Here is a 15,836-nt window from a genome sequence, read left to right on the forward strand (position 1 = left end):
GCAGCCCCCTGAGGACACTGGGGGAGGAAGGGGAACAGCTGGTCCCTTTGGGGTCCTACAAAGGCTTGAGCTGCAAAGTATTTTGGTTTGCAACATGCTAGCACCTGGAAATGTCAGGAGCCCCTGCATGCAGAAATCACTGTTGATCAAACCCGGTTTGGGGAGCTCTGGGGGCAGGTGCCCCCATGCACAAATTGCTGTCTCGTGCAGCCTTCTCGTTCTGACCGTGCCACGTCCTTGCCCCAGAGCGGGTGAGAAGCAAGGCACGTCAGCAGGGCAGCAAGGAGCGTGCATTGCATAGGCTGTGCCTGAGCTGTACCTGTTCTGTGGGTGCAGATGCTTATTTTCCATGGTACGAACCCAGCACCTGGTGCCAGTGGTGAAATCAACCCCGTGGCCAGAGCTGGTAAATTGGACCCTGATGCTGCTTCCACTGTGTGGGCTTCAAAGGAGCAAAACGTTTCCTGAACTGACAGTGGAAGCACTGAGCAAGTCCTTCCCAGGGCTGGCCTGCAAAGGAGAGGGAAGCCAGGGTAACTGGTGTGCTGGCTGCGTGGGAGGAACTCCAGACGGGGAGCAGATGTGAGTGCAATGCCCGGGCAGGCCTGCCTGCAAACCTCTGGCGGCATCGCTTCCCTGGCCATGCACAGGGTCAGCCCCCGGTCCGCCCGAGTCGCTCCCCGCGCTCTGCACGCGCAACCAGGCGAGACCACGCCAGGCAGCTGGCTTGGGCTCCCCTGCTCCCCACGCAGCTCTGCCGTAGCAGGCGCACGTGACCCGCAGGCAGTAAAGCTGGCTCAGATGACACGGTAACAGAGAGGGCCGGGACCCTGCTCAGATGGCACGCTGCACAGGCGTGGGACTGAAGTGTCACCTGCCAGCCAGAGCTGGGGGCCAGGGACCTGATCTCAGGCACAGCTGCTTGAAAGGCAGGGGTCTGCCCAAATATTATGAACTGTTCTGCCGAGCAATGCTGATGCCTCCCGGACCTGGCAGAGACTTGAGGAACACATGTGGCTGCTTCTTGCCTCTGTTCCCTTTGTGCACTCAGCCGTGGCAGACTCCCAGGCTCCCCCGTCTTGTAAGTGAGAACCCGATCCTGCCAACACTAAATGCACCTTAGAACAGCGTTTGTAGGAGGAGTGGATTAGATTTCAAGTCGATGGTGACCTCTGTAAAATGGGTATTATGTTTATGCATCTCAGAGGAGCCTTGCAAGAATTAATCACAGAAAAGTAGGACTGGCAGGTCCCTCAGGAGGTCACATCTAGTCCAATCCTCTGCTCAAGGCAGGATCGTCCCTGTCTGAACCATCCCAGACAAGTGTTTACGTAACCTGCTCTTAAAAAAGTATAATGACAGTGATTCTGCAACCTCTGTGGAAGCCCATTCCCGTGCCAAACCACTCTCAGAGCGAGCAAGTTCTCCCTAATCTCCAACCTAAATCTCCTTTGTCACCATTTAAGCCGATCACTTCTTGTCCTGTCCCCTGACACAGAGAACAGTTGATTGCGTCTTCTCTATTACACCCCTTTTTGTGTTTGAAGACGGTCATCAAATCCCTCCTCCATCCTCCCTTCCCCAGATGAACTAACCCCTGTTCTTCCAGCCCTCCTTGTGTCACGCTTGAGGAAATACAAAATGTCTACAGGGCGCGTCAAGATGCTCAGATAAAAGGCTCTGTTTCAGCGTCTGCTGCGAGTGCAGTACGGTGTCACTCACGAGCCGGTCCCTGCAGGAAGGGGGATGTGCTGGGAGACAACGAGCTCCCTTGGGGGTCTGCGAGCCCCTGGCTCCGGTGTTTGGTGGCGCGGCGGGGACTGGGCGTTACATCCCGCGCTAGTTCCAGAGTCGGGCCCTGCCCCTGCGCTGTGCGCACGCGGCGGGTCTCTGAGGACGATCTGGCCACGCGAGTTCCTTCCATTGGTATTTGCTAGCACGGCCACTCCAAACCCTGGAGCCATTTACCCAAACCAGCCTGATTACAGACAAAAATAATCCCTAATAAACTGAGGCACATTTCACTGAGGTGAGCAAGTCTGCTGCTTTCCGGGATCTGGAGACTGGCCTGTAACGGCCAGCGTCTCATGGGCCTTCAGCAACCATGTCGGAGGCTCTGCGAGGGGGTGGAGGGTGCCGGGGAGCTGTTTGTCCTTGGTGCTAATTAGAAAAAGCTGTTTGCTGGAATGCAACACCCCACGGCTCTTGTGCTGTTTTGACAGCAGATCACGCGCAGCCTGTCTGGGGGGAAGGATGGAGAGGCTCCATGATGGCCAGGCGTGGTGCATAGTTTTTGTTGGCAATTTCTGGAGGGGCCGGCATAGCTGAGCTGTGGCTCTGCCACGCGGGAGTGACGCGGGTCATCCCGAACGGCGCCGGTGCCAACGAAAACGCTCTGCTCTGCCCCCGGCTGCCGACCCCGGCCCCGGTGCACAACAGCTATTCCAAGAATGCGCGAGCTCCAGTTTCTGTCCCTCGTCCTCTGCCTCTTCTGCTGGCAGCCTCGCGGTTCACAGGCACCCAGTCCCGTGGGAGCAAGGACACAGGCCTGGGGTGATCCCGACACGGCTGCTTGGGGAGCTCGGAGCCTGCAAAGCCCCTGCCCTACAGAGTGATGAGCTCTCCTTCAGGGGCCTTTCCTGGTGCCCCGGAGGAGATGGCAGCCCCGCTCTGGCCCTGGAGCCCCCCCGGGAGGTTTCTGGCCATCTCTAGCCTCTCCCAGATGGAAGGGACGTGTGCTTTACCGTCTTCGCAGCCAGAGGCTGGAGGGACTGGGGCAAGAGAGCAGGGGTGGCTCTTCCCAACTCATGGCGGGACCAGGGTGTGCAGTGCTTTTGGGGTGGCCTTCCTCCCAGGGCTCCTTCCACCCCTCTGTATTTAGTTATTTCCCAAAGCCCCTGGCCACAGGCACCTCCACACGTACTGGCTCCTACTCATGCCTGGGGCCTGGCCCCGGACTCGGGTTCCTCTAGCAAACAGCCCCCGGTCCTCCGTGGGTGTGGATGGCGCAGCGCTCCCGGGGGAGGCCTCATTTCAGAGCATGAATCTCCCGGACACCTGGCTGATCCTTTGTGAAGGCAAATAACAGGGCTGCAGACCATGATTCATTGCCCTTCCTCCTGACACCATGTTGCGCGCTGTCGACTTGAATGCACAAGCAAGACAAAACGTGACATTAATAATAGCTGGCGCAGTGCTCACAGGCAGAGTAGAGCTAGCAGCCGTGCCCATGCCGGCTGCGTGGTGGGAAGACCCGGGCTCCGCAGAAGGTAAGTGGCTTGAGCAGCAAAGCCTTGTGTGCCTTGTCTGTGGTCCTGTGAACAAATGCATGTGTGGTCTCCAGGCATCTCTCACCCTGGGGGAACCACCTTGAAACCCTGGGAATAGGCCCCCACAGACCCCCCAAAAGCAGGTAGGAGGTGCCTGGGATGGGAGGGGGAGCTGGGAAGCAAACCATAGAAAGATAGAAGATGAGGGTAGAAGGGACCTTGGGAGGTCCCATCTCATCCAACCCCTGCTCCAAGCAGGACCAGCCCCAACTCCATCATCCCAGCCAAGGCTTGGTCCACCCGGGTCTTAAATACCTCCAAGGATGGAGACTCCACCACCTCTCTGGGTAACCTGTTCCAGTGTTTCACCGCCCTCCTCAGGAGAACATTCCTCCTAATATCCAACCTCAACTTCCCTTGATGCAGCTTGAGCCCATTGCTCTTTGTCCTGTCGTCTGCCCCCACTGAGACCAGCCTGGCTCCATCCTCTTTGCAGCCCCCCTGCAGGGAGCTGAAGGCTGCTATTCAGTCCCCCTCGGTCTTCTCTTCTGCAGACTCAATCAGCCCATTCCCTCGGCCTCTCCTCACCAGTCCTGTCCCCCAGCCCCACAACCATTTCCATTGCCCTCCTCTGGACTCTCTCCAACGTGTCCACATCCTTTCTGTAGTGGGGGCCCAAAACTGGACACAGGACTCCAGATGTGGCCTCCCCAGTGCTGAATAGAGGGAAGAATCACTGCCCTCGATCTGCCGGCAACACTCTTGCTCCTACCAGTGCAGCCCAGGATGCCGGTCGCCTTCGTGGCTTCACGGACACACTGCCGGCTCCTGTCCAGCTTCTTGCCCCCTGTCCCCCCAGGTCCTTTTCTGCAGAGCTGCTGCCCAGCCCGTCGCCCCGACCCTGCCCCGGTGCAGGGGATTGCTCCGTCCTAAGTGCAGGACTTTGCACTTGTCCTTGTTGAACCTCCTGAGATTTATTTTGGTCCAATCCTCCAATTTGTCCAGGTCACTCTGAATCCTAGCCCTGCCCTCCAAAGTATCTACCACTCCCCCCAGCTTGGTGTCATTTGCAGGCTTGCTGAGGGTGCATCCATCCCGTCTTCCCGGTCACTGATGCAGACATCGAACAAAACCGGCCCCAGGACCGATGCCTGGAGCACTCCACTTGATACCGGCTGCCTACTAGACATCGAGCCATTGACTACTACTCCCTGAGGCCGATGCTCCAGCCAGTCTGCTGTCTACCTTACAGTCCATTCATGCCGCCTGTATTTCCTTAGCTCGCCTGGAAGAGCATTGTGGGAGACCGTATCTAAAGCCTTGCTAAAGTCTCCCCTCATCCACAGAGCCAGTCGCCTCATCATGAAGGCAGTCAGGTTGGTCAGGCATGACTTCCCCTGGTGAATCCGTGCTGGCTGTTCCTGATTGCTTCTCCTCCAAGTGCTTGGAAATGGATTCTTTGAGGATCTGCTCCATGATTTTTCCAGGGGCTGAGGTTTGTCTGACTGGTCTGTAGTTCCCTGGATCCTCCTCCTTTCCTTTCTTGCAGATGGGCACGATGTTTGCCCTTTTCCAGTCATCTGGGATCTGTCCTGATCGCCACAAGTTTCCATAGATGATGGCCAATGGCTCTGCAATCTCATCAGCCAACTCCCCCAGCCCCCTCGGGTGCATCCCATCTGGCCCCATGGACTTGTACACATCCAGCTTTTCTAAATAGACCCTGCCCTGTTCTTTCACCACTGAGGGCTGCTCACCTCTTCTTCCCTGCACTGGCTGCACAACGGCATGCGGCGTGCGGCTCCGGTGCTCTCCAGGGAACAGCAGGAGAGTCTGGCTCACTGTATGTATGATGGGGAGATGCTACTTCTGCTCCGTCCCTGTCTCCGCTGGCGGAGTCTCTGCTCAGTGCGCAGCAAGGATTTCCCTCCATACGCGAGCTGTGGCTCTGCTCCATCATCAGCTCAACCCGCATGAGCAGCCCCTGCCCTCTGAGCTGAGGTGGACCCTGGCCCGTGGCATGGGGGGGCAGTCACAGCCGGTGACATGGTCTGCTTGGGACTCGGCCTCCAGTGCTACCTCCCACAAGGTGCCAGGCATGCCCGGGCCCTTTCCGCCCAACTCCACAGCACAGGGCACATGCAGGCTGCAAGCCCTCGTGGGGACTGGCCCTGGCCTCAGTGTGCAGCCGTCTTGTCCCCTGCAGTGCTGCAACCCCTGGCTCCAGCCCCATGTCTGTCAGGAACAGCCCCTTTGACTACAGACATTGCCTCTCGGACATGCCACGGTTTCCTGTCAATCCAGCCCGTGCCCAAGGGACTTGTCAGAGTCACTATCGAGTCCCCGTGTGCCCGTGAGAACCACTGTTCACAGGCAGGGCATGCTGCAACCTGGGCAGGGACTGGTTAAAAGATTCAAGCCGCCACGTTGTTATAAATAATGTGAAGCTCCCTAGGAAGGGGATGATTTAGCTTAATTACCATCATTACATTTCCAGTCTCTGCTAATAAAGAGGGAGCCTGGCAGAGAATGTGAATACGCGGCCCACAGCCCCGCGCCGCGCCACGCTCGCCCCTCAGCACCTCGCACCGCGCCTCTGGGCAGCCACGGTCCTGCGAGGCCGGCACAGGCAGGGGAAAGGAGTGAGCAAAAGAGGCTTCCCAGGTGCCTGCTTCCCTGCAAGGAAGGGCCTGATGGTCCACACCTGAGCTAAGCAGAGCAAGCAGCTCTGCCCAGGTGCATTCATTGCAGCTGCCAGCCTTACCCTGGCTGCCTCTGCAAAACACTGATGCAAACATGCCAGGGGCAGGGGAAGAGCATTCCCTTGCCAGCGTCCCCACAGCCCGGCACTGCGTTACCCCGCCAATGGCTCTCTGTTCTCCCCCTGTGAATCGGGACCCACTGTCACAGCCCCTGCTGATCTCTGGCAGAGGATTGCTATGCGAGGTGTTTGCAGCAATGGCGAACTGGTCGTGAGTGTTGGAGATGGTGGGCTGTGGCCACGGGCGTGCAAGCGCTGGCCCCAGGCAGCCCAGTCAGCAAACCGAGGCCTCGCTGTGGCTCACAGCTCGGCGCATGAGCCCTACCGCTGCTCCCGGCTGAGTGCCAGGGGAGCAGAGAGCCAGGCCATCAGAGCCGTGGGCATTGGGTAAGCAAAGGGGTAAGCCCCCAGGAGCAGCTGGGGGGTGAGGACCCCGTGCGGGTGCTCACAGCAGGTGGGGGCGGGCACGCTGGGACAGGCAGAGGCTGGGGTGCAGCAGAGACGTGGGTGGAAGCCCCAGCATTACCCCTGGAGCAGACCGGGGTCTCTCGGGGCCAGGCCTGGCTCAGCACTGCTGGCTCGAACCCTGCGAGGCTGCCTTCAGGAAGGGCTGGGCTGGGCTGGGCTGGGAGCACTGGGAAGGGGAGCACCATGCAGGGGCAGAGGCTGGAGATGGGCTCCCTTCTCACACGGCTGCAGGGTGGGGAGCCCAGTGCCTTCTGCCCCAAAGCCCTTCCACGCTCCAGCCAGATCTCGCCCAAGGCTGAGCAACCCGTGGCCCCCGGGAGCTCGTGCAGCATGACATCAGGCCCATGTGTCCTGAGCAGAGGGGCAGTAAGGCTCACAGCCCACGGTGGGAGGTAAGATGCGTGTAGCCCAGAACACGGGTCCGCCTCCGTCCCCACAGCCCTCAGCATCCCTGTCGCCTGCCGCGGCTCACAGCCCAGGGCTGCTCGCGGAGCAGAGGGTGAAATGGCCTAGCACTCGGTGATCCCTGGCCCAGGTGGGCCAGCCCGGGGCCGGTCCCCAGGGTCTCTGCAGCCACCACAGCACATATGATACAGCTGGAAAGACCCCAGGAGGTCTTGAGACTGGGCTGACATGGGGGAGGAAGGGAACTCAAGGCCCAGGCACCGCTGTGTCTGCACCCATAGGGCTCACCCCATGCCCCGGCTCTCAGAAAGCTGCAGGGCTCCAGGGACCTTCCGGCACTGCCCCATCCTCAGCACCATGGGCGATAGAAGTCGGCGGCTTTGCAGTCGCCCACCCATGTCTCTTGCAGGGTGCCCAGCTGCAGCCTGGGCTCAGCTTGCTCTTTGTGGTGCAGCTTGGAGGGGGTTAACAACCAGCCAAAAGTCACCAGTCCCTAAGGGCATCTTGGCACATGATGGAAACAGAGATGCCTGGCCCGCAGCCTCCTCCTGGGCACCAGGGCAGCACACTTCTATTTTCTTTTGCAAGGACAAGTCTCCAGACGGTTCCTGTTCATGCCAGGGGCTTGGCCGTGGTGGCAGCAGGGGAAAGGCCCTCTCGGAGGCTGTGAGAGAGCTGCAGGCATTGCCTGGCTCTGGAAGAACCTTCTGCGAGCGGCAGACGAGCGGGGACGCCATGCTCCCTGCATAGCATCAATGCTGGTGCAGCTCGTCTGCTACCACATGTTGGGGGAGAGAGGAGGTGAGCCAGGCACGGCCGTAGCCAGAGAGGAGAAAGGAGAGCTCTTCTCTTTCTATTAGATCCCAGGCCCAGGTGTGAGTCAGCCCGATCCCATCTCGGGAAGCCTCTGCCTGATGCGCTCCTGCGGCTGTTTGAAGCACAACACAGGACAGACCTGCATGCCACGGAGCAAGGCAGATGTGCGACCGTCAGGCCAGGCACGGAGGAGTGTTACGAGGGCTTGGCCCACATTGGCAAGGAGGTCCTTTCCAAGAGCTTGCACGGCCCTGCCACACATTCAAATGAAAGCAGGATAGAAACCAGCTACAAAGTCATTCCACATGTTCAAGCACTAACTCTGTAGCTACTTGGCTCTTTTTATAGCTGCACGGGCATTTTTATGGCATGATCATTACTTTGCACGTGTGGCCACTTTATATTTATTGCATGGTTGATGAGTCAATTTTGCAATGTATGTAACACGTGGCAGGGGCCTCTTCATCTTATCAGACGTCCCCGTAGCGCAGCTCTAGGGTGCACGGAAAGGTCGGAAGGAAAGCAGCTTGATCCCGCTCCGTGGGCACCTGCAGGGATGGGAGACACGTCGCTTCTTGTGGGTGGTGCAGGAGGCCTCTGTGAGAGTTGTTCATTCGCGGTGAAGACCGCTGGTCCTGGCAGCATCTGTGCCAGTCGTGCGATGCAAACGGCAATCTCCGTGCACAACCCGCCGCTCTCCAGTGTCGGGTCTCGTTAGGCACGTCTGGGAAGAGGAAGGGATGGCCTGTCAAGAACAGGGACATCCAATGCTGTGTGCTGCTGCTCCGCGCTCCTGAGCGTGTTTGGACAGGGGAGAAGGGCCTAATGTGTCTGTCTCTAAGCCCGTGGCCATTGTGTTCCCCAAGGGCTACATCCTCATACCGAAGTCTGGGTCACTACTGCTGTAACCTGCTCCTCTCCGGAGCCGGTTCTCAGTACATGGTGAGTCAGAGCTGTCCCGGTGGCTCCCTGCTGCCTTCAGCACAGCCGCACCAAGGACAGGTTTGGGCTGTATTTTACTGGTTGATCCCTTTGGCTCCCAACCACCCCCGACCCGTGCACCAGAGATTGGTGGGCTACTGGGAGCTGGTGCACATGAAGGAGGTGGTCTGGCAGAGCGGCATGCTTCGGTCTCTGCTGCTTTAGGGCACGGAGCCGTCGGGCACCACTCCCCCGCCCGCCGGACCCGTGCGCCTCACCGCGCTGCCGTGCGGACGGAGCCAGTGTCTCCCGCGCACCCTCCTGCGCCACGGCTTGGCTCCAGGGAGTTTTCCAGGATACGCACGGCTGCAACGAAGCGATCAGTCACGGCGGCGAGAGTCAGGACAGGTTAGGCCTGCGGGATTGTCTTTGTCCGTGCCCGCGGGAATTATCGCTCTCCAAACAGACACAGACATAACAAAGCCTCTGCTGCCCGGAAAGAGCCCGAGTGAAACAAATGGAGGAAACTAGGAAGGGCCTGAATAAAGCTGAGGATCAAGATTATGGCACTTGCCGCTGTCTGCTCTGAACCTGACCCAGACAATGGAGCGGCACGGTCCTGGCCCAGCTGGCGCGTTTGTCTCCACTCTCCCCAGTGTGAGCCGTTCCTGGAGCTGGGACGAGCCCAGCCCTGGGGTCGCGCGCTGCCCTGGAGTCTGCCGTGAAACGCGCCGACAAGCCCACGGACACGTCGGACTGTGGAGCGAGGGGCGTGTGTCCCCTTCCCACTCTCCTGAGTGCGTGCGTGTGTGTGCACGGGGTCACCCCAGCTGGGCGTGCAGGCACGGGTGCGCAGCGGTGCCCGTGGTGAGCGCACGAGCTGTGCCCCCGGCAGTGCCTGGGAGTTGGGGGTGCCAGGAGCCCGCCTGGCTCGGGGTCCTTGCGCCAGGACCGGATTTCACCTCCGCCTTGCCGACATCATGCCTCCTCCACAAAGGTCACGAGGGCCGACCGGCTCTGGCTCTAGCCAGGCAGCAGGCCAGGCTCTCCACTGCCAGCACCACGGCTTGTCATCTGCCCTTGCCCAGGGGTGCGCCGTGCCCCCTCCCCGAGTGCACGAGACGCTGCAGCAGCTGCTCCAGTTATTCCTGCTTTGCCAGAGGGCAAATCTGCATCGGGGCTCCCAGCACTGGGCAGGCCCTAGGAGCCGCCCCGCCGCACCCTGGAGTGGGGTACGGCTGTCCAGGTGCCCTGGGGACCTATCCTCCTCTCTGCCATCACTGCTCGGTACCAGGCGGGGCGGACAGGGCAGCGTCGGGCGCCCTCGTTGGGCACGGCTCGCAGGCCGACGGGAGGCGTCCGTGCAGAGTCTGCAGCCAAACTCTCCCCGACGCCTCTGTGCCGCTTGCGGGGCTCCCACCCCCACCGTGGCCACGCGTGTGGAGGAGCGAGTGTCCCGCTGCCTCTGTGTGAGCACCAAAGTAGCACTATGGAAAGTGCATTCCCTTTTGGCACTAAAGGGCTCGTGCTTTTCAACATCAGAGTGTTTGCAGTTAGCAATGCACGAGCTGCACTTCTATAGAGGCAGAGAAAAGCATGGGACAGAAGGAGGGGATACAATGCTCCGGCAAGGGCTGGACTTCAGGGGGTTGTTTCAGCCCCATATAGCTATAGGATAGACTAAGGGACAACTTTTGTTGTCAGAAAGAGTGGGTGAGGGCTTTCTCAGTACCTTTCTGTTAAGTATCGATGCGTGAACCTGTAGTTATATAAGAAGAAAGCGTAAGATGTTCACTGAGTAACACTGGAGTTTTAAGCACAGTGAATGAGACATTGTTTATCATGTGAGTATTATGTAATTTCTTGAAATTGTATTTGTATTTCCTTTGTGAGACCTCAGATGGGGTCCTTTTTAAAGCTTTTTTCTAATAAAATGTTACCAACCCCCCCGAAAACCCCAAGTGAGTGCAGGTGCAGCTGCGTCGTGCCATAGCCCCTGTGCTGGGGCACTTGCCGCGTGGCAGGGCTGTCGGGCTGGCCCGGGGCGCATCGCACTCCTCTCCTGGCTGCAGCCAGTGCAAATCCAAGAGTCCTCCTGGGATCCTGTGGCCTTTGGGTCAGTGTTGCCCCCACCAGAGATGAAGCCCTGGGCAGATGGAGAGGAGGCGGCTTCGCAGACCTGGCTCCATCACGTCTGTCCGGAGCCAGCTTGGCCTCTCCAGGGCCCTGGCTCCCCTCCCCTGCGCCTGCAGCTGCATGCCAGGGTCTCCCTCCCACCTGGATCCTCCCTCTGCAGGGCGTGGGAAGGGGAGCTGCCCCCAGCCCTAGTCCCCCAGGGAATCGGGAGGGGGGCATTGCCAGGGCCTTGCCCCTGCCTCCTGGGAGGGGGAGACCTCCGCAGCGCTCCCCTCCACGGGGCCGTGGTGTCCCGGGTCCCGGGGCGCTGGGGGCGGCAGACGCGTGCGGTGCTCAGAGCCGGTGTGTGCCCTGGCCAGGCCGAGAAGCTGTTCCCAGCGCCGCGCAGCAGTAATTACTCTTCCTCTCCCCACCGCTGCTGTGTGCAGCGTAATCACTGGGAACGGATGTGCGAAGGTGATGGCAGCTTTGGCCCTTTGCCGGCCTGCGGCTCAGGACGGGACGTCCTTCCCCACCGTTATCCTTGGGCTTGCCCGCTGATCTCGGGGCAGCAGCATGCAAGAGGAAGCACATGCAACTCCTCACTCGGGGCTTTCCAGCGAGTCGCACAGTGATTTTCTCTAGTTTCTGGCCTGTCACGTTCCCTTGCTCCCCGCACTGGACTCGCCCCGTGGTGCTTGAGCCGAGGGGCAGGTTGCAAGGGGGGCATAGCGATGCCAATGCTACGTTTCACTGGTGCGGAGCAGGGAGCACAGCTGGACTTTGAAGCTGTACAAACTGACTCGGGTTGGTTTGAAACCCCCAAAAGACCTGCAGGCAGCTCAGGCCAAAACGGACCCAATTGCACTTGGCTTCTGGGTTTTGAACCCCACGACACTGGGATTCAAGCCTCTCTGATGCACGCTAGCTGCCAAAGGTGGACCAGGAGGCAGGTGCCTGCTTGGCGCTGTCCCAGGCCGGGGCTGCAGGTGTGGGGCGGGCGCATCTCCAGCTGCGCTGGGCACGGACACGGGTCACAGCACGCCGTTCCCTGCAGCTTCTCCTCCTCCTCCAGGAAGCAGCAACCAGCAGCAACTTGCACACGAAGGCTGTTCTTGTCTCCCCCTCCAAGGAGCGTTATTAACTGCAAACAAAGTGCAGACGCGGTGAAATTGCCCGATGAAGAGGTTTGGTAATTGTCAAAAAGCAGAACTTGTTTTCTCGGGATTGCAACACACAGCGTTGCGTAACGGGACTTGCAGCACAGTCTCCTCTGCTCCAACTCACAATTTGGGCTATAAAAAGCAAAGCAGTTCTGAGGCGTATGGACAGTAGAAGGAAAATATCCACAAGGAACAGACAACAGCACAGAGTGCTTGATGGCACGCTAATTTGCAGTGCTGCTATTACGGTGGCGGATGTTCTTGGAACAGCAAGCACACGAAACAGGGACGAGACGGCGGGGAGCACAACACGAGGCAATTTGCATGTTAATGCAGACGGGGCTGTGGGCTGACGCCATTATGAGCTTGTTGCGAGGGAAGCTTTTGCTACCAGACAGGCGCAACGGTGTGTCTGGGCCACGCGGTGCCCCTCAGGGATGCAGGTGGACAGGGCAGTGCTGCGGCCCTGGGTTGCGGCAGGGCCACCGGTCACCTTCCTTATCTCCAAGTCTTCAGCTGTATTTGCAGGGTCTCCTGTTCTGAAAAACAGCCTCTTCTTCCCACAGGCAGCCCGCTGAGCCTTTCCATCAGGCCGTCAGCCCATGGCGCTGGCAGGGAGCACGGCCTTGTTGCGGAGGCACCGACCGGGCCTGGAGGCCTGCATCCAGCTCCTGCTCCGCCACAGATGCTCAAGCGCGAGACGGGGCAGGGCTGCTGCCGGGGGCCGCGCTGCAGGCGGAGGGGCGCGGCGGCTGCCCTCGGCGCGGGGCCGTTGCAGAACGAGCGGCAGAGCCAGGCAGGAGCGAAGGCGGGCTGTGGCAGGGGCAGGCGCGATGAGCTGGGCAGCCTTGCGGGGGAATGGGGCGTGTGCGGGCCGTCTCCTCCTCCCGTCTCCTTCCTCCCGTGCTCTAACCTGCCCTGACTGCCAGTTTCCACCTGAAAGGACCTGTGGGTTTTGGGGCTCATTTCTTTCAGACTGTCTTTCCTCAGTGGGTTCGGTGCTGGTGAAAACCGCTGCCTGGGGCCAGGCATCCTGCGCTGTGCCCAGACCGGGGCTCCGATGCGCCACGGCGGTGCCCAGCCACGGGCAGGTGAACCTCGGTGCTGTTCTCAGCTGCCCGCTCCCTGCACCTCAGTCTGGCAGGTGCATGCACACAACATGGCCCCGCGCCCACCCGCGTGCGTCTCCGCAGCTCCTGGGAGCGTGCTCCCGGTCCTTCGTGCAGCACCGACCCGAGCCGCTCTGCACTGCCTTCCTAGTGAGAACTTGTCTGCCCTCCTGGGCTCACACGGGGTTGTGGGAAGGCTCTGGAGGACTCCCAGCCCCGAAGCAACTTGGCATCACAGCACTGGGGTTGGCGATGAGGAGCAGCTTTCTGACTGAGGGGTCCAGCTTTGCAACAGGCACCTAGAGAAGATGGGAGATCTCCACCTCTGGAAATGCTGCGTGTGTCACGTGTGTTTTTCAAGCCTCCCCCAGAGATGCTGGGTGCTGGATGGGGACGGACTGGGCTGTGCCGGTGCTCCCGCTGGGACTTCAGAGCTCCTGGCCGGAGGTCTTGTCCCCTTGCTTAGGGCCAGACCGACACAATATTTGGGGTCAGGAGGGAATTTCCCCCATCCCCCTCCTCAATCACATTGGTCTGGACGGGGGGCTTCTGCCTTCTTCCAGAGCGGGGGCCTCTTGCGCATATATGAACAGCCTTTCATAGAAGCAAGACATCGGCTGCCGCGGTTCCCCTCCTTTGCCTGCGGCAGGTTCGGGTGTGATGTCTGTGCTGTGTCAGGCTTCACTTTACTAAGAGGGTCATTTTACTAAGAAGATGCAAGTTTTACTAGATGATGGATGCGTCTGGGCCGGTTTGAACACGGGTGACCCTGCCTCTGGAGCTCCCTTCAAGCCCCACGGCTCTGGGATTTCTAAGTCAATGCTAGTGACATAAATAAGGAAGACATAATCATCGAAGGAGGCTTCCAAGAGCTCCGTTTGCTGGGTTTCCATAAAGAACAGCACTAACGAGGATGCTGCTTTCAGGGCACTGCCCATACAGTTCGTCAGCCAGGAGCAGGACTGGCTGTGCTGCAGGTGAAGCCAGGCCTGGGAAAGGAAGCTCCCACGCCCGCCTCAGCCCTGGCGCAAAAGCACCTGCTCCGTTACCGCGGATCGCTCCTGCCAGGGTAGCTGCTCTCGGCCATGGTCACAGATCCCCGCTCGCCCGGCTGCGCTCGGGAGCTGCAGCCAGAGGCCCGTCAGCACCGGGTGAGCTGGCCAGGACGGCAATGTCAGTGCTGGTGTGGAAGAGTTGTTTTGCAAGATTTCCCTGCCAGCAAAGCCTGGCGTCCGCACAGCGCTGCTGGCACAAAGGAGCTTCGCAGCTGCAGCTCGCAGGGCCCCAGCTTCCCAGCAGCGGTGCTCGGTGCTGGCGGGGGGTGGAGACAGCCGCGCCAGTCCTGCGGGCAGCGAGTGCCGTGGTGAGGCCAGACGGCCGAGGGCCCTTGCAAACCCCTGGCCTTCCCCACGAGACGCGGGATATGAGCTTGGCACCTGGCGAAGAGGCATCTGCCTGCAGCTGCTGCATTTCTGGTGCCATCCCAGCGCCCGTGGCTGCAGCACAGTGGTGCACGGCTGCCGCGCTGCACCCCACGGGTGCTGTCACTCATGGGGGGGCAAGGCCTCCAGCAGCGACGCTGCACGCAGGCGGTTTGGGCTGGGGAACCTCGACCGTGCAATGTGGGAAGGGTAAAGCTGCCAGCACCGGAGGGTGGGACGCCCTGCCCTGCCCGGCCCGTTGCCCCAGGGCTGGGCTCTGCTGTCAGGCAGACAAGGCAGGGAGATTATTCAATCCTGGAGTAGCGCTAATGCAGCCGCGCGCGGTCTCCCAGGCTGGAAGCAGCCTGCTGCAGCCTCTGCCTCCCGCAGCCCAGGGGAACCAGGCTGACAAGATGTTTAACCACCACCTGGGAATGAGTTATCACATTTCTGATGTGAGACCAGTGAGGATGCAGAGGGACTCCCTCTCCTCCTCCGCTCACCCAGCCAAAATACCCAGCGCCAGAGCAGGGACCTTCCCTCTCCTGACAATGGGCAGCTTCTGGCAGGGAGCTGCTGAATTGGGCCCCCGGGCCTGGAGCACTGAGGCTTTGAACTCCAGGCCTGTCCCCGGGGCGCTGCAAGCCCACGTCCCCCTGACAGGCGTGACAGCGCGGGGCGATGAGCGGGGCTCGTGCTGCATGGCGCAGGACCCCGCTCCCCTTGGTGCATGCTGGAGGGGCTGCACCAGTGCACGTGCACGTGCGCTGCAGGGTGCATCTCTGCCTGAATGCCACTGCCTGCAGCCTCTGGTACCACCAAGGCCCTGGTACCCCTGTCTGTGCCGAACGCCTTCCCAGCACACCCCAGGGAAGGCAGGGCTATTGTTGTAAACTGAGGCACAGTGTGCAAGGGACATGCTCAAGGCCCCCCAGGACTGCTGCAGCAGAGCAGGCAGCTCCCAGCTCCAGGGCCAGTGAGGCAGCCCTTCCTCCCCGCTCCTGTGAAGCAGCCGAAGCCCTGCCATGCAAGACCAGGGCCCTGCCCGGCGCACCCCCCCGCGGGAGCTCCCACCTCTCTGGTGCCTGGCTGCTGGCGGTGCTGAGCCCTGCTCCCTTAGTCGTGCATGAGCGACCAGGGGGACGTGGCCAGCAGCAACATGCGTGTGGTTTCAGGGCAGCGCTTCCTGCTGCGCAACTGTGTAGGGGGGCTCGCGACCTGCAGGCTGCTCTAAGTGTTTTGTGACCAGGGTTTTCCCCTGCTCCTCTCTCCCTTGCATGCACCAGCCCATCGAAGGTCCAGGCAGCTCTGATGTAGAGGCCGTGTCCCTCACTCCCTCCTCAAGAGCTGCTGATGCCCCTTTGCTCCAAGCACGTGGCTAACCCCTT

The 15,836-nt window shown here is 60.4% G+C and overlaps 1 long non-coding RNA gene across 1 annotated transcript in view; it reads left to right on the plus strand.

Annotated features, from left to right (window-relative positions):
• LOC109308564 overlaps positions 1–9,855 on the plus strand; it is a 12,424-nt gene extending 2,569 nt beyond the window's left edge. The window contains exons 2-3 of the long non-coding RNA XR_002100640.1: positions 8,313–8,318; positions 9,845–9,855. This is a non-coding gene — a long non-coding RNA (uncharacterized LOC109308564). The remainder of the gene's footprint in view (positions 1–8,312; positions 8,319–9,844) is intronic.
• Positions 9,856–15,836: the final 5,981 nt, after the last annotated feature.

The sequence above is a fragment of the Crocodylus porosus genome, unplaced genomic scaffold (genome assembly GCF_001723895.1).
Source record: "Crocodylus porosus isolate Cpor-Errol unplaced genomic scaffold, CroPor_comp1, whole genome shotgun sequence".
Classification (NCBI taxonomy): Eukaryota; Metazoa; Chordata; order Crocodylia; family Crocodylidae; genus Crocodylus; species Crocodylus porosus.